The 23416-nt window shown below is 29.5% G+C and overlaps 1 protein-coding gene across 2 annotated transcripts in view; it reads left to right on the top strand.

The window, feature by feature from the left end:
* The window catches only part of LOC126743936 (5-hydroxytryptamine receptor 2A), a 93626-nt gene that overhangs the window by 9855 nt on the left and 60355 nt on the right, over positions 1 to 23416 (top strand). The gene's annotated exons all lie outside the window — the stretch shown is intronic.

The raw sequence follows: 23416 nt of genomic DNA, 5'->3' as shown, positions 1-23416 counted from the left end.
AGTTTAATTAGTTGTTCCATTCTATATACCGTATATTATACGTTAGAAAAATAACATTTCCAGGCGATTTAGACTGTTCCTAAAAGGTGAGATGCGGTAGATTGTTAAAAAGTGGACTGGTAAACCACTAAGTTGGCATTAATGTTAATCTGAGGTCCACAAATCATAGACGATCGCTATAAAATGATACCTTTTGTCTTTACTTGGTGTAAATACGTTAGAAAAATGACATTTCCAGGTGATCCAGAATGTTCCTGGAAGGTGAGATGCGGTAGAAAGTGAAAAAGTGGACTTTTAACCCCTAAATTGGCATTAATGTTGATCTGAAGTCCACAAATCGTAGACGATCGCTATAAAACTATGCCTCTTGCCTTTATTTGGTCTAAATACATTAGAAAAATAACATTTTCAAGTAATCCAGAATGTTTCTGGAAGGTGATATGCAGTAGAAAGTGACAAAGTGGACTTTTAACCCCTAAATCGGCATTAATATTCATCTGAAGACCACAAATCATATACGATCGCTATAAAATTATACCTCTTGTCTTTACTTAGTCCAAGTACGTTGAAAAAATAACATTTCCAGGCGATCTAGAATGTTTCTGGAAGGTGAGATGCGGTAGAAAGTCAAAAAGTGGACTTTCAACCCCTAAATTGGCATTAATGTTGATCTAAGGTCCACAAATCATATACGATCGCTATAAAATTATACCTTTCGTCCTAACTTGGTATAAATACGTTAGAAAAATATTATTTCCAGGTGATCCAAAATGTTTCTGAACAATGAGATGCGGTAGAAAGTGAAAAAGTGGAGTTTTAACCCCTGAATCGGCATTAATGTTAATCTGACGTCCATAAATCATAAGCGACCGCTATAAAATGATTCCTTTCATTTTTATATGGTCCAAATGCGTTAGAAAAATAACATTTTCAGGAAATCTAGAATGTTTTTGGAAGGTGAGATGCGGTAGAAAGCGAAAAAGTGGACTTTTAACCCCTAAATTGGCATTAATGTTTATCTGAGGTCCACAAATCATAGACGATCGCTTTAAAATTATACCTCTCGTCTTCACTTAGTCTAAATACATTCAAAAAATAATATTTCCAGACGATCCAGAATGTTTTTTAAAGGTGAGATGTGGTAGAAAGTGAAAAAATGGACTTTTAACCCCTAAATTGGCATTAATGAAAAATTGCATCTGAGGTCTACAAATCATAGACGATCGCTATGAAATTATAACTCTTGTCTTTAATTGGTCTAAATACGTTAAAAAAATAACATTTCCAGGTGATCCAGAATGTTTCTGGAAGGTGAGACGCGGTAAAAAGTGAAAAAATGGACTTTTAACTCATAAATCGGCATTTATGTTAATCTGACGTTCACAGATCATAGACGATCGCAATAAAATAATGCTTCTTGTCTTTACTTAATCTAAATACGTTAGACAAGCAACATTTCCAGGCGATCCAGAATGTTTTTGGAAGGTGAGATGCGGTAGAAAGCGAAAAAGTGGACTTTTAACCCCTAAATTGGCATTAATGTTGATCTGAGGTCCACAAATCATAGACGATCGCTATGAAATTATGCATCTCATCTTAAATCGGTCCAAATACGTTAGAAAAATAATATTTCCAGGCGATATAAAATGTTCCTGGAAGGTGAGATGCGGTAGAATGTAAAAAAAGGGACTTTTAATCCTTAAATCGGCATTAATATTGATCTGAGGTCCACAAATCATAGACGATCGCTATGAAATTATGACTCTCGTGTTTAATTGGTCTAAGTACGTTGGAAAAATAACATTTCCAGGCGATCCAGAATGTTTCTGGAAGGTGAGACGCGGTAGAAAGTGAAAAAATGGACTTTTAACTCATAAATCGGCATTAATGTTAATCTGAGAACCACAAATCATAGACGATCGCGATAAAATGATGCCTCTTGTCTTTACTTGATCTAAATACGTTGGACAAGCAATATTTCCAGGCAATCCAGAATGTTTCTGGAAGATGAGATGCAGTAGAAAGTGAAAAAGTGGATTTTTAACCCCTAAATTGGCATTAATGTTGATCTGAGGTCCACAAATCATAGACGATCGCTATGAAATTATACCTTTCGCCTTTACTGAGTTCAAATATGTTGGAAAAATAATATTTCCAGGCATTCCAGAATATTCCTGAAAGGTGAGATGCGGTAGAAAGTGAAAAACTGGACTTTAACCCCTAAATTGGCATTAATATTGATCTGAGGTCCAGAAATCATGGGCGATCGCTATAAAATTATACCTATTATCTTAACTTGGTTCAAATACGTTAGAAAAATAACATTTCCAGGGGATCCAGAATGTTTCTGGAGAATGAGATGCGGTAGAAAGTGAAAAAGTGGACTTTTAACCCCTAAATCGGCATTAATGTTCATCTTTGGTCTAGAAATCATGAACGATCGCTATAAAATTATGCCTCTTATCTTTACTTTATCCAAATACGTTAGAAAAATAACATTTCCGGGCAATCCAAAATGTTTCTGAAATGTGAGATGCAGTGAAAAGTGAAAAAGTGGAGTTTTGACCCTTAGATCGGCATTCATGTCTCTTTTTATTACAAACAGAAAATTAATCACAAACTCTTTAAAAGTTGAGTGGTTAAACATTCATAGCATCTTAATAAAAAAGCACCTTTTATTATTTATTATTACGGTGTTAGCGATATGCACGAATTTTGAATAGTTCACATCCCGAACAGTTATCTCTAAGCAACTTTTCTAGCAACTTTCAACTTTCTCTAGCTACCTTTTTTTTATACTTAGACCATCTGCTTGGAAAAATCTATAATTTCTTTTAGGCAGTTTAAGTGAGTTTTTAATCATTCTTAACCATTGACAATTTTGTGTTCTAGCTCAAAATAGTGGAGGAAATCTATAGTTTCTTCCGGAAACCCTGAAGTAAAACAACCCTGTTTCAAAACCAAGAAGCTTTATTGAACCCTAATTTAAAATTCGTAAATGTTTACACAATTGAAAGAAATTTACCTCATTAAGGTCCTGAAAAAAATTTATTTTTTCTTAAATACTTTGTTGTTGCAAATTTTGTCTTATACCTAACGTAACTGCCTGGAAAAATATAATTTTTGTTGTGCAGAAGTGTTTTTTCGTTCCAGGAATCCTGCACACTGTATTTATTGTGGTAAGTTTAATTAATATATTTCCTAAAAATTTCTCAAAATTCAGTTTTCTCGAAAAGTCTTAGCTGCTTGGAAACCTCATAGTATTTACATATAATCAACTACAAATTTACAAAGAGGAGTCTAAAATTAATTTTATAAAACCTTGACCTTATCCAACTTAAAAAGTCTTTTAGGTTTCATAACGAAAAATGCCAACAAAATAAATTCTACATACATAACTTTGTTATGTGAGCCGAAGATATTGTCTTTTTCACATTTGGTATCGCCGTAAAACCGAAAATTTATGAGACAGTACAAAATCCAATGGAATGAGAAACTAAACCGCCCTCATATAATAAAATTATATTTTTCTCGCTCCGTCCATAAATCAACTGCGCCATATTTTATCCACGTTTTGCCTAAGTCAAGTTCTTCATTAAAATTTCCCAAATCAGCGTATGAAAAAAAAAATGGCTGATGACGGTTTCAAACTTGTTCGGCCCTTTTTGTTCGTTAAAATTTTAATTGCACAAAGGGGTAGCTTACGTGTCGATCGAGTTAATTGTGACAATTTAGGGTGTTACTAGTTTTTTCAATTCTAAATTCCTGCTAATGTAGTACAAAACAAAACTTCTGTTTTAATGGACCCCTAATGCCGTTTTGTGTACCAAATAAAGAAGATTGCACGGGATTAGGTTGTGCATCCGTTTTAATTGGAAAATAAGCTTTCGTTACTTTTTCATGCTTTCTAGGGTCAGTTGTTTATTAGCACGTAACTAAAACAAACACGAACTTAGTTTGCTACCCAGTTGAAACTCTATGTAAAGGGGATCTTAGTTATAGTTAAATTGTTTCACATAACTACTTTGAAACAACCTTAAGGGCCATCGCGATTACCACTTGGGTACGTTGATGTATGGTTATTAATTTTCATGTATAATTAATTCGATAAAGGTTTAGGGTAATTTTATAAGTGGATTTATATAGGGTGCTTCACACATTAATTGTGAGAATTTTAAAGCATCGCAAGATCCAATTTCATCAGTTGCAATGAGAATCGCGTCATTGGATTATTAATTTTTTTTATTTGATTTTGATTGTGGATTGGTAGTATCAAAAAAATTATTTTACTAATGACTTAAACACAAATCAGCTGAAAACGAGTTACTATACTGTCAATTATTCTTATTTGATTTTTAAGCACAGTAAATAATGGTTTGCTTAGAAAAATTCTCTATCAATCAATCAAAATTTTTAGTGCCTCTATCTTAAATTACTTGAAGCCAACTCTAAATTTTGTAGAATGTTTTACATCAGGTTGAAGTGCATTAATGTCACTTTACGATGCTGTACAAATGATTCCTATAGTCCTATTGCAACTACAGGAAATGATGGTTTTTTTGGAAGAATCCTTTAACAAATATTAGGACTTTTAGTGTCTCTACCTCAGATTACTTGAAGGCAACTCTATATTTCTTAGAATGTTTTACATCAGCCTAAAGTGCATTAATTTCGTTTTACGATGTTGTACAAAAGATCGCTGTAGCCCTGTTTCAACTACAGAGAATATTGGTTTTCTTAGAATAATCCTTAAACAAATAATTGGACCTTTAGTGTCTCTACCTCAGATTACTTGAAGCTAACTTTATATTTCTTAGAATGTTTTACATCAGGTTAAAGTGCATTAATGTCACTTTACGGTGCCGTACAAATGATCGCTGTAGCCTTATTTCAACCAGAGGAAATAACGGTTTTCTTGGAAGGATCCTTTAACAATTAATTAGACCTTTAGTGTCTCTACCACGGATTACTTAAAGCCAACTCTATATTTCTTAAAATGTTTTACATCAGATTGAAGTGCATTAATGTCACTTTACAATGCTGCACAAATGATCGATGTAGCTCTATTTCAACCAGAGGAAATAATGGTTTTCTTGGAAGGATCCTTTAACAATTAATTGAATCTTTAGTGCCTCTACCTCAGATTACTTGAAGCCAACTCTATATTTCTCAGAATGTTTTACATCAGATTAAAGTGCAATAATGTCACTTTACGACTCTGTACAAAAGATCGCTGTAGTCTTATTTCAATTACAGAAAATAATGGTTTTCTTGGATTAATCCTTATTCAACTATTTGGATAGTGAATAGTCAATACTTTTAGTGGAGTCGTAGATTAAGGTAAAAGAAAATCACACCGTCTTCCTCCAATTGCTTATTTCACATATACCTTAAAATTCCCTACACGTTTCGTATACAGCGGTGTCCATCATCAGGAGATACTAAAAGGAATTGGTCCTAAACAGAGAAACAAGAAACAAGAAGACAGAAAAACATTTTTCAAAAATTATTATTATTTTTTGTGAAAAACAAGTTGTTTTTGTGGGAAAATCATTAGCTTTAGAAGTGGATTCTGGAAAAAGTATGTCATTCAATGTCATAATTATAATGATTTTTCATACTCTTAATCGTCTGAATATCCCAATATTCAAAAGGCAGTATCACTAATAGTTTTCGAAATTTTGAAAATTTGAAGGCCAATTTAAGGTTCAAATGAACAAAAAAATTATTTTTAAATGAAATATTTACTTTTGTAATAAATACTAAAGACTTCAACTGTTTATTCATATCATTAAGATTTGAATTAAGTATTAAAAATTTAGCTTTTCATAGAAAGTTTATCTATAAAACCTTTGATATCTCAAAAAATAATTACCGAAAATTTACAAATTTAGTATCAAAATATTCAGAAAACATTGCAGTACTACTTTTATTTAACGTTTATTAAGCTAAAATGACATATTTCTGAATTATTAAGCTTTCAAGACCATGTTACCAAGAATTAAAAAGTACTCTAAGGCACTTTATCACTAAGAGCTTTTGGGTTATTAAGTGACCCACAAGACCTCCAAGTACGTATATCTATATATATAAAAGAGTTTGTCCTGACTGACTGACTGGCTCATCATCGCAGAGCCCAAACTAGAATAGCTAGAAACGTGAAATTTTGCTAACGGGTTCCTTTTATAATGTACGCACCGGATAAGAACGGATTTTTCGAAATTCCACCAATAAGGGGTAAAAAATGGGAAAATTGTTACCCGTGACCTCGAGAACTAAGGGGGCCTGGCTTCGGAGTTTGAACGGAGACTGCCCGCACCAACGAGTCGCAGGCATCAACTTAAGAAAAAAAAAATTAACTGCAACAATGTTTTTTTATAATGTAGGCCCCGGATACGAACGAACTTTTTGAAATTCCACCGATAAGGGGTGTTAGCGATATGATTAGCGATTGTATTATTTATATTTTGGTAGACATAACAACAAGGCGGGTCCATGCGAGACTGATACCCGAGAGGTGACTCGACTTCGCTCTGCATCTAACGAATCATCTTTAAGATTATTTGTGTCTTGGTTTTATAATAATTATATTATATTAATCGCGCCCCTTGACCTCAAGAAAAATGGCGTGGCAATTGTGGGTTGCACTTACTTATTATTGGAGGCCTTCTTCGGCTTTTCTTTTATTTTCACGCGAGCAACGCCGCGGGCATTCAGCTAGTCTCTTATAAAAGCTTTAACAAATTTCATTTACAATTATTCAAATGGAAGAAATATTAAGGAAATTATAAAAGAAAAATTATCACTATGACAAATTAATCACAAGACAGTAATAAATTGAAAAATAATAACAGTAAAGGAACGCTTTTTTCAACGCAGGTTTGGATTATGTTTTCGATCTAAAGTCTAGCTAAAACATTTAAAAAACTATTAAATAATTAAGAAAAAAAATGTTTAAATCTGACAAAGCAATCATGAGAGGTAATACCTATATTTTTAATACTTTAAATGTCTGTAATACTTTAGGATTTTAAGGATAGTGGTTCATAGAGGTCGAAATTATTTAAAGAAATGTTTGCTTAAATTATTTCCAGGCAGTTGGTACGCTATATTTCTATATCAAATATTTGGACCCTTAGTGTCACTATCTCAGATTATTTAAAACCAACTCTATATTTCATCAGATGTTTTATATCAGGTTAAAGTATATAAATGGCTCTTTGTACGAACAATTTCTATAACCCTGTATTGACTTTTGACTCATAATGAGCTGAAAACGAGTATCATGTCGATTTTGATATTTTAGAAATTTTGTGGGTGTTAAGATCTTATTTCAAATCTTCCTCGAGAAAACCCTTCAGGGCTCCATGATCCTAATGCTTTTTAATCAATATATTTGTCGACTACTTGGCATGTTATTCAGTTCTGAGCGAAATTCATTGCTAAAAACTCATAAAATTCACACTTTACTTATTACATACTGACATTGCGACCCAGAACGGTGCACGAATTGGATTTATAACTAAAACGCGCATAAAATATTTGCCTAGTGGGATTTTACGAGATGCATCAGTCAGTTGCCGGTAGTAAAAACAGTCGGTGGGTAGTAATTGGAACATTATTTATCCATCAATAATACTTTTGCAGGCGCCGAAAGGGTCGGTGTCAACTGGGAATTTTGTTACTTTGTTGGGGATTTTATGAAGTTTTCAGGAATAATAAGGCAAATCGGTTAGAGTTAGTTTATGAGAGTAATAGAGTGTAATAAGAGCTTTTTAAAGAGATATTGACCACCTTAACTCCTGAGTGATCGAATAATACTTTATTGTTTAAGTAGAATACTTCAGAGTATTTTTAATTCTAGGCTTTGCCTAATTATTAATTTGACCTTGCAAGCTTTATAAATAATTTATAAGAGTAGAATGTTATGGTATTTAATTCTTACAAAACCAAGTTCTTCCTGCCATTCAAATCCTACCTGATGTAGACCTGGGATCGGTTTATTTTCAGCAAGATGGATGTTCTGCTCATAACGCGGCTAAGGTAAAAGAATTTTCAACAAATACTCTTCCTAACCGCGTTATTAGTGGGACTGGTGATATTAAATGGCCTCCTAGATCTCCAGATTTGTCTCCAAATTATCTTAAGCAGACCATTTACAAGCATGAATTCAGTAGGCCAACAAATTTAGAGGAGTTGCGAAATAAAATTGTCGAAAGTGCCAATTCCATTTTACCTGAAACTCTTTTGGAGGTGCGAAATAGCTTTTACGATAGGTTAAGTTTTTGTTTAGCGAAAGAAGGCGGTTTATTTGAGCCTTTTATTTAAAAAATTATATGTTGTTAAGTTTGTTTATTAGAGTTTTATTTCTGATATTTTATTATATTTTTATCAGAGTTGATACTTTATTTTTTATTAGAATAACGCTTTAATTTTCATTATGCAAAACACAGCATATTAAACATTTTAAGATTACAATTTTATGCGGGTTTTACACATTGTCATGTCTGTAAAACCCGCATTAGAGTAAATATTTTAAAAATGCCTGGATTTTCGCGTAATATTTTGGAACATTTTGTTTCCTATAAGTAACGAACGAAAACACGATCTGTATGTGTATGGCGTGTGTGTGGAATAGTATAGGATTGTTTTATGAGTAATATAGATAATATGGTATTATTTTGTAAATAGATATAATTTAATATGTTAAATAAATCCGCTAAATACTATCATGTAAACAGTGGCAAATAAACGACTTATTATTATTATTATTATTATTATTATTATTATTATTATTATTATTAATATCCTATTAATATTATTAATATTATTATTATTATTATTAATAGGCTTCTTTTCGCATTCGAATCCTTCTAGTTCGAAGCTTCCATTGTTGGTTATTTTTGCACCAAGATGAGTGACAGTACCATTGGTTTTTTATATCGTTGATGAGTCGAAATGGTATTGGTATTATTGTCTCAGGTCTGTTTATAATTAACACAGTTTGTACTAGAATTTTTTTCTTTTAGGAAATTTTTCTATAGTTTGCTCCCAATTATTTGCTTTATTAACCTTTAATTAATTAAAAATGTGTTTCTACTTTATTTGATCTCTTTTTCCATATATTTTTTTTTATAATTCATTTAATTAATTTCTAATTTAAATGAATTGTTCCTTTTTGAGTTGAAAGAAATGTTAAAAAATATTTATTTTTTTGTATTTAAGTTCCTTGGAGTCCAAGAATCTAAGCCCCTGAATTACAAAATTCTAAGTGCTTAAAGGCTATTCATTCTAAAGAGTCTAAAAGCCAAATATAAAGTCTGGTGATTTTCGAGTTATAGATGTCATAAAAAATTAAACTTATTTAAAGTCTAAAAATCAAATGAAAAATAAACTAGGAAAATATTAAATTTTAAAAGAAAATATTTAATTTTTACACAAATAAAAATAATTTATTTTAGTTTCCTTAGACAAAGGTCTAAATACAAGTATTCTGAAAAGAACTTAGACTTTTGAAAGCTGTGATTTTAAAATATTTTTACTTAGAATTAAAATGATGTAAAAAATGATTAAAAGGATAAAGAAACAAAAATCTGGAACCGTGGAACAGTTTAAAAATAATACTTTTAAATTTTATAGACAATGTATGCAAGTAAAATATTTAAAATAAACAGACAATATAAAGAATATACATTTTTACATAAAATATAAATATGTACTGTAAATATCGTATAATAAATACAAATCCTAATATACTTGTACTAAAAGTGAAATTTATTTTAATACGTTAGAACTTTAAAATGCAGAAAATTTCCTAAAGGTTTTACATATTTACTTAGAATAATAAAAAAGAACTCTAAGGTGTGGTGACTCTTTAGACATTTTATAAAATGTATGATCTTAGACTTTAAGAAGCTTACATTTAGACTTTTACTGAGATTTAAATTGAAATAAAAAACCTTTAAAGAAATAACCAAAAATATGTGTATTGACATTACTAGCATAATAAATAACTACTATAACAATCCTAGATTTGGTTTAATAGCATATTTCACCAAATTACTAAGCAGATTCTGAGTGAAATTCACATCATACTAAACAACCGGAGTATAGTTTAAGGCCGTGTATAGTTAAGACCCTTAGGTAGACTCTTCTTTTTACACTTCCAAACTAAGCGTCATATTTCATCTCAGCTACGCTGGCCCCCCCTGGCAAATATAAATTGAGGTCAAAATGTGCAATTTTCCAGTATAAATTGACTCCCCCCGAGTGAAACAACAACTTCATTACCGTTGACGCTAATTAGCCTCCCTCCATCGCTTAATTGCACCAGGCGGATTTACACTTTAAGAAAAAAAAATGCCATCAAGAGTTCTCGTATTAACCGTAGCTTTTTGGAAGCTTTAGGTTTTTTTTTAAGGTTATATAAAAAATCTACAAAAATAAATTAAGTAAAACGTTGTCGGAAGAGCTTGTTAGGGCCCGATAAGAAATTCATAAAGAATGTTTTTATGAAAAGGGAAATTTTAACGAAGAAACGTTTATTTTTTCTATAAGTAAATATTTTTGTTCTTTTCTTTTTCTTTATTGTTCTAAGAATCAAAATTAAGTAAAAGACCCCTTGGACTTTGAAAATATAAATACTTTTACAGGAAATGACTAGGAATAATTAAACGAGAAAATAAAACATAATTATACAAACAAAAAAAAACTTAAATATTTTTATTCCAATCTCCTTAGTAATCTCCTTAGTTAAATGGGTCGTATAACGATTTAAAGATAATATTAATAAAAAAAATTAATGTTACGGGGTAAAATTGCCTCAGACCCTATAAACGTACGTTCACTCGCCCCTTTTTGGAATATAAATTTGTATTATTATCTGCCCTTTTTAAAATTACTCAGGTTTTTATGGGATCCGGGAATAATTTAAGCAACTGTTTGTTAATAAAGCAATGAAAGTTCCGTTCTTTCATTACTTTTACGGAAAAACTACAATTGGAGAGAGGAAATTAAAATGAAAGTCGTGAAAATTAAGTGGGGTAATGAAAAGTGCTAAATATTTTTTTGTGTAAGTAATAGTGTTTTGTCTTGAAAAATTACTAAGAAATCAATTTTTTTAATGTTCTCAGTTTTTCGGAAGATGTGTGAAAAAACGGAGATTTTTGAGAGCAATATTTAGGAACTCGTGTCCCTAATCGGCCTGTATATTAAACAATTAATTAAATATTGTTAGAGAAAAGTCAACTTATTAATATTTTAAAAATTTCTGACGAGTGAGTAGAAGCTGCTAGTCTAGAATCAGACCTATGAGTAAACATTACCAAAAACTCTCTGTTTCTTGTATTTGAGCTTAAAATGGAAATCTTTTGGTCGATCTGTGATAGATTTGGTGTTTAACAGTTGGTTTCACCATATATCGTTTAATTGTACAATTCTAGTACAAATTATGTTAATTATAAACAGACCTGAGACAATAATACCAATACCATTTCGACTCATCAACGATATAAAAACCAATGGTACTGTCACTCATCTTGGTGCAAAAATAACCAAAAATAACCAAGTTAAGATCTAGAAAGGCCGCGATATCCAGAAAATGACCAAGATCAGACATTTCAAGCGCTGAAGTAATGAGAACGGTAGAAGATAGAGAAGCAACCGTAGGACGGGAATCATATGAAAAAAAACTTTAATTATTTAATATTCTTATAAAAATTTACAAAAATGAACACGGAAATTTACACTTTTCTTTACCTTACTGGCAGAGATACGAGAAAGTAACAAAAAAACAACGATTTTTCAGGAAAAAATTAAAATACATGCAAATACTGCTGTTTAGGAATTCGTGTTCCTCATCGGTCTGTACAATAATGTTTATCGATTAATTAATTAATTATTAATAAAGTAATTGTTGATTACTATTTGATATACTATTGTTGATATTATTTGGGATAACTACTGACAATACAATAAATTTCTAAGGTGAACCACTGTACAGTGAGTAGTAAGAATGAAATTCGTGCAAAAAAAAACCAAAAATCGACTAAGAGACTTAAAATTTCACTGATTGGAAATCAATTGTGTGTTCTGCAGATATAAGATTTATTTTGTTTACAGCTATTTAAAATAATTTTAATTTTTTTAGGCTCTTGCAATTTTTATATCTTCCAGGCATTTTTCGTAGTTTTTTACTTCTTTCAGTAATTATTTTAGAAATTCAACGATTTTTTACACCTTTTAGTAATTAGAGAATTTTCTTTATAATTTGCCAGGAAGTAATTTTTTTTTAAGGGATTTTGGAAAACAATTTTCATGTTCTCTACTCAAAATTTTACGTTTTTCAGTAATTGCAATTAATATTTCAAGCATTCAATTACTTATTTTTCAAGTATTTGACGTAATGTTAACTTGAAAAAAAATATATAATTAAACAAATTGTTCAGGTAGATTACTGGACAATGAGTAATAATCATAAAATTCATAAAAATTAAATTGAATCTAGATTTTTAGTGCTCCTACTTATACGACAAAAGAACAAAAACAAAACGATTTTTTCAGAAAAAAAAAACAAAATATCGCTTTAATTAACTGTTTAGGAATTCGTGTCCCTCATCGATCAGTATAATATTGTCTGACGATTATTTAATTCATTATTATTAGACAAAGTTAATTAATATTTATTACTTTAATATTTCAACCGATTTAAGATAAATTTAAATTTTTCCAAGCTCATATAAGCAATTTTTATATCTTCCAGGATTTCCGTAATATTTTACGACCTCCAGTGATTTTTTTTAATTCAACGAAAATTTTATTTCACAATTTTAGGTATTAGGAATAACGTTCTAATAATCTAACTCTTGTATTTCAACCGACATTTTACAATTCTTTTTTTTGAAATAGTGCACAACTGTGCAGATTTCTGGTTTTCACAAAGAATCTCATATGACGTATAATCGAACGCTTCGAAGAAGTCACAAAATGTTTCTTTAACATGGAATTTCATCTTCTATAATTGCACAACTGTAATATTTATAATGCATAAGTAATTAATATACCACCAACAAGTCGACTGTCTTTTAAATATCTTTAAGAATAATTATTGGTAGACACTTGCAAATCCTCAGGTACTTTATTGGATCAGGCAGGCTCATCAACCGATAATTTACAAAAGTTCTTTGTAAAATTCCTATAAGATAAGTAAGTTGAAATAGTGCAAATAATGCAATCGAAAGCCTCGAAGAAGTCAGAAAATGTTGCTACGACAATGTCTGGTTGACGTCTTTTAGGTATTCAAAGTTTTATTTTTATTTTTGCCTAGAAAAATTTCCTATTTAATCTCATATATTCCTAATTAATCTCAGGCTTTTACTGCAATTTCTATACCTCTACGTAATTTTTTCAGTAATTTGTATGAATATTTCAGACGTTGAATTTTTTCTTACGTGATTTCTTATCAGGGACCTATTTTTCATCTGTTCTAGGCTTTAAATTCTTTATTTAAGCTGATTCGACATGAAAATTATTATTTAGACATTACACAGTGTATTGAAGAATTTCCTAGCAAAAATCACAAAAGTTATATCTTACCCAGAGAGCACCGTGGAATAAGCCTGGAATATCTCACAAATATTCCAAATATCATATGTGAATATAGTCTACAATTACTCTATTTGTGAGATATTCCATTAGCATAAGTTATTTAAAATAAATGAAACTTTTTTTAATTGTCAGTAATAATACGGTATTGATTTTAAAAATTGGTATTAATTTTAAAAATGTCAGTACCACTTAAGTTAAGCAACAATCTTTGTTTAGTATGATAAATATTTTTGCACTTCCACCCACGCCTAGAATCCTTTGCTATTACCTTATATACTTCCCTTGCATATTTATCAAATTTTGCACACTTTCAGCCTTTTATATTTTACTGAAAATATTTGCTTTAGATTTTTTATTATTGAGTGACAACGGCTTTTTTCTGCCTTCCAAGATATCATTGGAAATAACTGGTTAATTTTTAGACTCATACCATATCCCTCATTATCCCCCAAACAAACATAAACATCCCATATACGCTAAAGTGATTGAAATTCGATTTTCACTCCTCGAATTTGCTTATGATATTCAAAAGGAGACGTTCATATAAACACACTCGTACGAAAACGAAATGGATTTCCTTTAAAACGTATTGAATAAAAGTCTATCACGGCAAGTCGTCAAGAACGAACACAAATATCGTTTTATACGAGAGAAGCTCTCACGGGGTGCAGTCGATTCGGGTTTTTTTTTTAATGCTTCAAAGCTCTTCTCTATCTATCTGTATCTGCACCGGGCTGAATAAAAGTATTAATTTTGTTTTAGCGACTGTTGTTTCGCGAGAGCGAGCTTTTTGTAATAAGTTTCTTTGTATACAGGATTTTTCAGTTTATAGGGGGAAATATTGATTGTTTGATTTTGGTTCTAATAATTTATTGGAATAAATATATCATGTGCACCTGGATAGATTGTGTTTCGATATAATCAGGAAACGTAATATATTAATAATTCTTTTTCACGGATTACAAATAAGCATTTAAAGTTTTTTTTTTTGACTTTTTAATCGACTAATGAAATACAAGAAAAGTTACGTGATATTTGTCAATTTCCAAGTTACTAGCTCTAAAGTTAGCACAAATTATTAATAATATATTTATTTAACATTAGCTACAATACATAATACGGAATATATTTTTCAAACTTTCAAAAGGTTCATACTGTAATAATTAAAATAAAACGTTTTCTTAAGAAAAGCATGTGCTGGTAGGTGCTCATACAAAATGTAATAAATCATTAAATGAAACAACGACTGGCATAGATGTACAAAAAAATACGAAACAACTAAAACTAAGAATAAAATGTTAAAATGTAATAAATAAGAAAATATATTCACAGTATATAATAATAATAATAAAATTATAACAAGCATAGGAACAACCACAAGGTAATTTTTCATTTAATTTCAGGCACTTGTCGTAATTTTTTTTGTTTCCAGAATTTTTTTCATATCTGGAGTATATTTTTTATTAGCATGCAATAATTGAAAATAATCTTTTATATCGCTTATGTATTGAAAGTAATTGTTTAGTTTATTTTATATATAAAGTCAAAGCATTCCAAGAACTTTAATAATTCTTTATATCTTCCAGACGCTTAAATTAACCATTTGTTGAAAAACATATTTTTCAGTATTTTTAGGTATTGTTAATAATTTTCCATGTATCACATGTTTTTCTAATAATTTATCAGTGTGTCCATATATTTTCAGTAATTTTCATGTCATCTTTCCAGACTTTTAAAATGCTCATTAATGGACATATATTTTTTTTACATATTTAGGTATTAAAGTAGGCATATGAGGCTTTCGGTATATTTCAGATTTTTCAAAATGTTCTCCGAGAATTTTAAATAATTTTCCATCTGTCACAGGCTTCTTTGGTCAATTTTTTATATTTTCCAGGCATCTTCAGTAATGTTTGTTTGTGTTCTAGAAATTTTTCATTATGTTAATTGACTGTTTTTTAGTTATTATCAGAATTTATCATATCATTTGAAGTAATTTTTTTACTTGGTAATATTTTAACACTTTTGGAAATTGGTGCATTTTTGACAAAGTTTCGAGGAATTTGAAATAATTTTTCACGTGTTCCAGGACTACTTTGAAATTACTTTATATAACTTCCAAATATTTTATATAACTTCCATCGTGCTGATTGAACATCAATTTTTTTTCTTGCACCGGTCAGTGACACAGACATTTTTAACGTTATTCATAAAGTCACAAAAAAACTATCAGCTGGTAGCGACCAAATCCCATGCTTTATACTCAACTATGTTGCCAAGTTAATTATTGCACCTCTCGAATATATAATAAACGCCTCTTTTATTGAAGGTATTTTCCCAACAAAATTAAATTAACATAAAGAATTTAACAAACTTTTTTCACCAAGTCAGCATGGTTTTCTTCAAAATAAGTCTACAGAAACCGCTCTTTTCGAAGCACTCACCTACATAAATAAAAGTCTAGACTCGGGTCTGGAAACCTTTGGAATCTTCTACGACTTAAGCAAAGCGTTCGATGTAATTGATGGAGAAATACTAAAACAAAAGCTGGAAGCCTACGGCATTTATGGGCCACCTTTAGACTGGCTAATTTCTTATATTTCTGACAGAAAACAATACGTTCAAATCACTAACAAACTAAATGAAATGGAAAACCATCCTTGATGTTAAATCTGGAGTTCCCCAGGGGGGAATTCTGACCCCACTTCTTTTTCTTATATTTTGTAACGATCTTTCTATTAACATAAATAACCAGGATTCGCATATTTGTCAATTTGCAGATGACACCTCAATCATAGTCCGAAACCAGACATACATCGATGCAGTTGCAAGCTGCAATGAGGTTTCTATGAGCTTCTCAAACTGGTGCAAGCAAAATGCTTTACAATTAAACGCCGAGAAGTCTGTTGTTATGCACTTTAAAAATAACCGTTCAACTATTAAAAACCCTCAAAGTGCCCTAGTAAAAACTGATAGCCAATCAATAAAAAATGAAAAATTTACTAAATTTCTAGGTTTACATATCGATAGCAGGCTTGGGACACCCACATCGATCACATTGCGAAAAGCTTGGCAACGTCGTGCTTTGTTGTAAGTAACCTAACACGTATAGTAAGCACGGATTTTGTTCGACTCTTTATTTATTCCCACGTTCAAAGTCGACTATTTTATGGTATCATCAACTGGGGGGCTTCTTCTAAGCCGAAGCGTTTACTTGTCCTACAGAGACGCATGATCAGAACGCTAGATGGAGCTGGGTTTTTTAGACCATGCAGCACCTTTGTTTAAAAAACATATTCGTTATCCTTCTATAAACTTTTGGTTTTTGCATAAATATACAGTCATTACTTTACAAGGAACTCAGACTATAATATGGGTATGCCTACAAGATATCACCAAGATCTCAACATTTTGCACCACAATACGGCTCTATTTAAAAAGAGTGCGATTTTCGTAGCGTCTAAAGCGTTTAATAAATTACCAAACTGCATAAAAACAATTGACGGTGTAAACCAGTTCAAATAAAAAATAAAGCAACTCCTTTTAGATAATCCTTTATACTGTCATAATGACTTTTACTGTTTGAACCTAAAAAAATTAAAAATCTGTGCAAGTTTCGTCCCTAGGCTATAGTCTTTTAGCTTTCAAGTCTTCTTTTGTAAGTTCGTTTTAATAAGTATTGTTAGTATATGTATGTCTCTGTTTAACTTTTAATTATTAATGACTTTAGTGTCTACATTTAGGTAAGGCTTGAAATTGACGCATGCTATGTTCATTGTTGAACCTTTGTAATAAAAAGTTTTAATAAATAAATTAATAAATAAATATTTTATTTTTCATATCCTTCATATGATTTTTTTTTCCGTTTTTTTTCTTTTGCAGTAAGTTTTTATATTCTTTAGATATTTATGTAATTCTTTAGGCTTTTTTGGTAATTGGCACATTTCTTACCTAATTTTTTTATTATTTTTCACCATTTTACAATATTGGTTTTTGACAATATTTTCTTAATTTGCCTTCTAGACTAATTACCTTATTCTATAGACCTTCGAATACTCGAAAATAATTGTTCATTTTTTTTAGACTTTTTATGTAATATTATTAATAAACGCAACTTTCTTGGAAATTATTTTCGGAAATGTGCGAGAAAATTTAAATTTACATCCAAAATTGTATTCAAGTACATTATTTATTTTTCATAAAAAATGCTGTCTCTATTTACATTGTTGTTTACATCGTCAATATTTTTCAATTTTTTGGTCCGCAAAATTAGATTTACTTATTATATTTAAACATAATTTGTTGATATAAAGCCAGCTCAATATGTTAATTAAGTCATTATTCATATCAGTTATTATATGATTGACATTGCTTCTCATTATATAAATTATTGTATCATCTGTTTTACTTTTTTTAATGCTGAGATAAAAAAAATTAAATAAATATTTTTTCATATCTCTTAGATACTTAAAGTGATTTTTCACTTTATTCCAGGTTTTCCACACATTTTGTGTTTTTATTTCCTATTTCAACTTTTATTAATGCTCAGCCCTTTTGAGTCATAAAAAAATATAACGAAAAATAATGTTTATGAAAAAATTTAGGTTGTACCTAAGAAAATTTTATTAACATTATTTTAAATATGTGTCAGGGATTTGAGTTATTGTTTCATGCTTTTCAAGCTTTTTATGTTATTTTTTATGGTTTCCATATTTTTTTATAAAAGTTGAATAATTTTTAGTTTTTTTATCATTTTTCATATAAGAAACTTAATTTCCTATATTTTTAGTGCGTTCAATATTTTTTGCAAATATTGTATGTATTTTTTACGTTTTTCAGTAACTAGAAATAATGTTTTCAGACAATAGATAGACATCAGGGATTTGGAATAATTTTTCATATTTATGCGTAACTTTTTAACGCCTTTCAAAAAAAGTTAACGAAAATTGTTTTTAAAGTTAAATTTGACCTTTAAACATTATATAATATTTTTTATTTTGTATATATTTTTTTTTTAGACATTTGATATTATTTTGTTTTTAACTTTTAAGGGAATTAAAGCAAATTTTCAATATTTTATAAATAAAATTCATAATACCTAATTTTTTTGTTATTATATTCTAGATTTTAAACTAATTTCTTATAGTTCTTACTAAACTAAAGTGATTTTTTATAAGTTCTGTGCCTTTTAAATAATATTTTACCTCTTTCAGTAAATGAAAATAATTCTTCATTTTATTTCAGGCACTGAACGTGGCTTTTTGTACTTCGTTCAGTTTATTTTTTGTTGTAATTTTTTATTTCTTACAAGTATGTTAAGTCATTTTTTATGTCTTTCAGGTACTTTTCGTCATTTTTCACCCTTTCACATAATTTTCCTTATTTTCTCCAGGCGTTTATAATTAACATGAAGTAATTTTAAAAAATTTTTCATGTTGCGTATGTATTGATATTTTTAACAATTTTTTAAATCTTGCAGATAGTTGAAGTAACCATCTGTTGAAAAACATATTTTTCTGTATTTTTAGCTATTGTTAATAATTTTCCAGTTTATTTTAAGCCTTCCATAATTTTTGGCAAGGATTTTAAATAATTTTCAATGTATCACATATTTTTTTTATAATTATTTTATAATCAGTTTGTTCATGTATCTTCAGTAATTTTTATAAGTGTTTCAAGAATTTCACGTTATAAAATTTGTTTCCGTTTATTAAGATTGTACGTCTTCCAGTAATTATACGTTTCCTTAAGATTTTTGAAAAATTCACTAGGAAAAGAGCCTATATATATGATTTATTGACTTTAAAAAGGCATTTGATAGGATAACCATCATACAATGTTTATTTAAGTAAACTGACAACACTGGAATAAGTATGAAATTTTATTTGCTAGTCACAAAAATTACTTAAGCAATAATAAAAAACTTTAGGGACCTATACAACCCAACTCAGTACATGTTGTACAATTTTCCTATCTACAAGTGAAATCCTGGAAATTGTTTTTCCTTGTTACATACTTTTCTGTTTTTAGTTTTAAACTGGCAACACTGGAATACTATGTAAATTTACCCCCTTGTCATAAAACTAAATTACTCTCGCAATAGTAATGAACCTTAAGAGCTTGTACAAATGACCAAGCGAATACAAATTGAAATGATATAATTGTATATAATTCTAGAAACCTTTTTTTTTTGGAAATTTCGTAGAGCACTCAAAATTATTAACTTAAACATTTTTTAGTTATTGAGGTTCAAAGAATAGAAGAGAGAAACACAATAGAGGAGTCCTCACTGACTTCTGACTAAAATTTTAAGAAAACTACTTTCAGTGAGTGAGAGTTACTTAATAAGCCACTGAAAGTAAAACTATTGTAAAAATTTTAAAAAGCACTTAAAATAATTTAATCACCAATCGTCGAGTTTTTTGACTTAAAAAAGTCAGTGTGCAGCAAAGCACCTACATCCAATGGATTGTTGCTGCTTATTCGACCGCGAGAAAGAAAAAAAACTAGGGGTTCATAATAAGTCGAAGGCATTTATTTTTTAGTTTTGTAAATTCCTTCATTTTATCAGATTCTTCATTTTCAACCAGATCTAATCCTCATTTATTTAATTTCTATTTAGCATATTTTTAAATTTTTCTTTTCTTCGTTAATTAAGTTAAATTAAGTGGAAACGTCACTGAAAATGATTAATTGACATATTGTTTAATTATTGAGGTTTAAAGAACAGAAAAGCACTTTCACTCCAAAACTCTGCATAAAATTCCCCTAGGTTTTAGTAGATCTTCCCTAACAAATACTTTTAAAAAATTGATTTCTGAATAAGAGTGAATGTGGGAATTGGTAGTTGCAAATTGTTTTGTTGTGGCGTGACATACCTCGGGTTTTTTGCCCTAAGTTGTGTCGATTCTTGAATATGATGCAAGCAACTTCTAGTATATAAATACAGGTGACTGTAGAATATTATCTTGAGCAAATAGAGAAGATATAGTTGCACTGAAAATTATAATATACATATTGTTTAATTATTAAAATTTAAATAACAGAAAAGCACCTTCATTTGAAAACTCCTTACTGATTTCTGAGTAACATTGAAAAAAAACCACTCTCATGAATAAAGTGAAACTTTCAGTAGGTTCTTAAGAAAACTTTAATGTAGAAATTTTATTAAGCACTTAAAATAATTTAATGATCAATTTTTGAGTTATTTGACTTAAAAGCGCCAGCGTTGCTGCTTATTCGACCGCCAGAAAGAAAAAAAACTAGGGGTTCATAATAAGTCGAAGGCATCGTACAACGTACATTTTTTTAATAACTTGAAATTTACTGATCCTCTATCTGACCATGGATTTTATCAGAACGTTATTACATAAAGCAGAAATATTTCCTGAATATTCATGAAATTGTGTTAAATTTATTGTCATGTGTTTTATTTATTTTTTAGTTCCATTTGTAAATTCCTTCATTTCATTAGATTCTTTAGAACCAGATCTAATTTCCATTTATTTAATTTTAATTTAACAGATTTCAGATTAAACAGATTTTTTATTCTTCTTTTCTTTGTTAATTAAATTAAATAGAAACTTCATAGGGCACTGAAAATATTAACTAACATATTGTTTAATTATTGAGGTTTAAAGAACAGAAAAGCACCCATATTCAGAAACTCCTCACTGACTTCTGACTAAAATTTTGAAAAAACTACTCTCAAAAAAGTGAAACTTTCAGTAATTTATTAAGAAAACTTTTCTATGGAAAATTTATTAAGCACTTAAAATAATTGAATCACGAACTTTTGATTTATTTGACTTAAAAGAGCCAGCGTTGCTGTTTATTCGACCGCCAGAAAGAAAAAAAACTAGGGGTTCATAATAAGTCGATGGTATCGTACAATGTACATTTATGTTTTCTCAATTTCCTGGCATAATATAATGTTTTTTTCTGGATCTTTTGGCATATCCTTTACAGTACATAATAAGTACGTTTTTTAGTACTAAATTACAATAAATACCATTATTTACTTTCTTCAAGCACTTTAAAATATTTTTTTCTTTCTTCAATAATGTCTAAAAATATTATTTGTTTCTAGTTCTCTACTTCAACCCTTAAACGAGCAAAACTTTCTCTAAAAATGTATGCCCAGATGCACAGTTTCTCCAAACTTTACTAAATAACTCAAACTGATAAACTGTCTGTTGTAAAACCGTATTGTCCCAAAACTACTTTGATACAAGGCACCCTAATTATCCGAGGGGGTGGTTTCCATTTTCTTTAATATAAAGTTCTTTTGTTGAACTTAATTGAACGAAAGAAAACTGGTATATTTACTGTGGCGCACTCGTTATTCCCTTAAGTAAATAATGTCCGATGCAACAACGGGAAAATACAGAGGAAAAATATTTCCGAACCGGAAATCCGTATTGACTTCAATTTTCCGCGCGATTACTTTCGAAATTCGGCGGCTACGACGGTGGATGTGCACGTTCTGTTTGCTCATATCGAGAAAATCGAATTGAAAATGTCTTTCGAGGACATAATTGTAATTTAATTTAAAAATAAAAAATGAGCAAGAAAAAATCTCCACTTTGCCATTTTCTTTAATCTGCACTCACTTTAACTAATTTAATGTGCGTTTTTAGTTGCTCAAAGGGCGTCCTGATTTAGAAAGACTGCGGGACCGAGTGAGGTTCGTGGAATTTAAAACTTCCTGCAATTAAAAGAATAGTTAAGCGGAAATTATTTATTCCTTTCGGGGATTTTTGAGAATTTAAATTGCAAATGCTTTTCTTCTACTTCTTGTGTCTTTTCTTTTTTTTTTCAAAAATATTATTTTTGTGTAAAAAAATTCTTATTAAAGAAACCTCACTTCCAATATATAATATTGTATGGCAAAATTAGTCAGAGCTTCAGCCTCTAAAAGAGAACGAAAACGTAATTTTCCTAACCTTAAAAAAATAATTTATTACAACTCCGTTAGGAGTATTACTACCCGAACAGGATTAAATCCTTTAAATATAATACGAATTTGAGTAAAACGCTATTATACAATATTCGTCGCCTTAATCCTTGGTGTATGCTAATTTTGAATTTAATATATTCGCCCTAAAGGGCCTCTACCTTCGAAGAATATAAATCAACTGGAGGAATGTAATATTAATTTATTGTAGGATATATTACAAATTTTATAGTTTTTTTATATGATAAAAGTCTTGGCGATATTTGTTTTATCAGTAAATTTTGAAGATCGGTTATCCCTGACTGCTAGCAAAGGGAAGTCAATTTAAAAATATTAATAAGTAAGAAGATACATAAAGAAATGATAAAGAAAACTAAAAAATAAAAAGGAAAGAAGTTCAAAATATAGTGCCTGTAAGAGAAATTAAAAAAAAATTATTCCATGTAAAGAATGAACCGAAAAATGAGTTCTTGCTTAGGTATTCTAGTTTTTTATTTTTTGAGGCTTACTCGATTTTTTAGACAACCAGACAATTGGGCTTTTAAAGTTTTTTAATATTTAATTTAATATTAAGGAAAATTATTAAATTTAAATATTAAAAAAATGTTACATTTTTAGGAATCTAAATTAATAACATTCATTTAAATTCAGATCTTTTTAAAACGCTTTTCTAGGGATAAATTATTTTTGATATAAATCAGGATTTTCTGGTAGTTTCTGTATGTCTTTCATGAATTTTATGTTATTAAGTTACGTGTAATTTATGTATTTTTTTTGTTTCCTAGTAATTGTAATTATTTACCATATTAAGTATAGTAGTGTATTAGGTATTTGAAGTAATTTTTTATTTGATTT

This window comes from Anthonomus grandis, chromosome 13, assembly GCF_022605725.1.
Source record: "Anthonomus grandis grandis chromosome 13, icAntGran1.3, whole genome shotgun sequence".
Taxonomy (NCBI): domain Eukaryota; kingdom Metazoa; phylum Arthropoda; class Insecta; order Coleoptera; family Curculionidae; genus Anthonomus; species Anthonomus grandis.
This window is presented reverse-complemented; position numbering and strand designations above follow the sequence as displayed.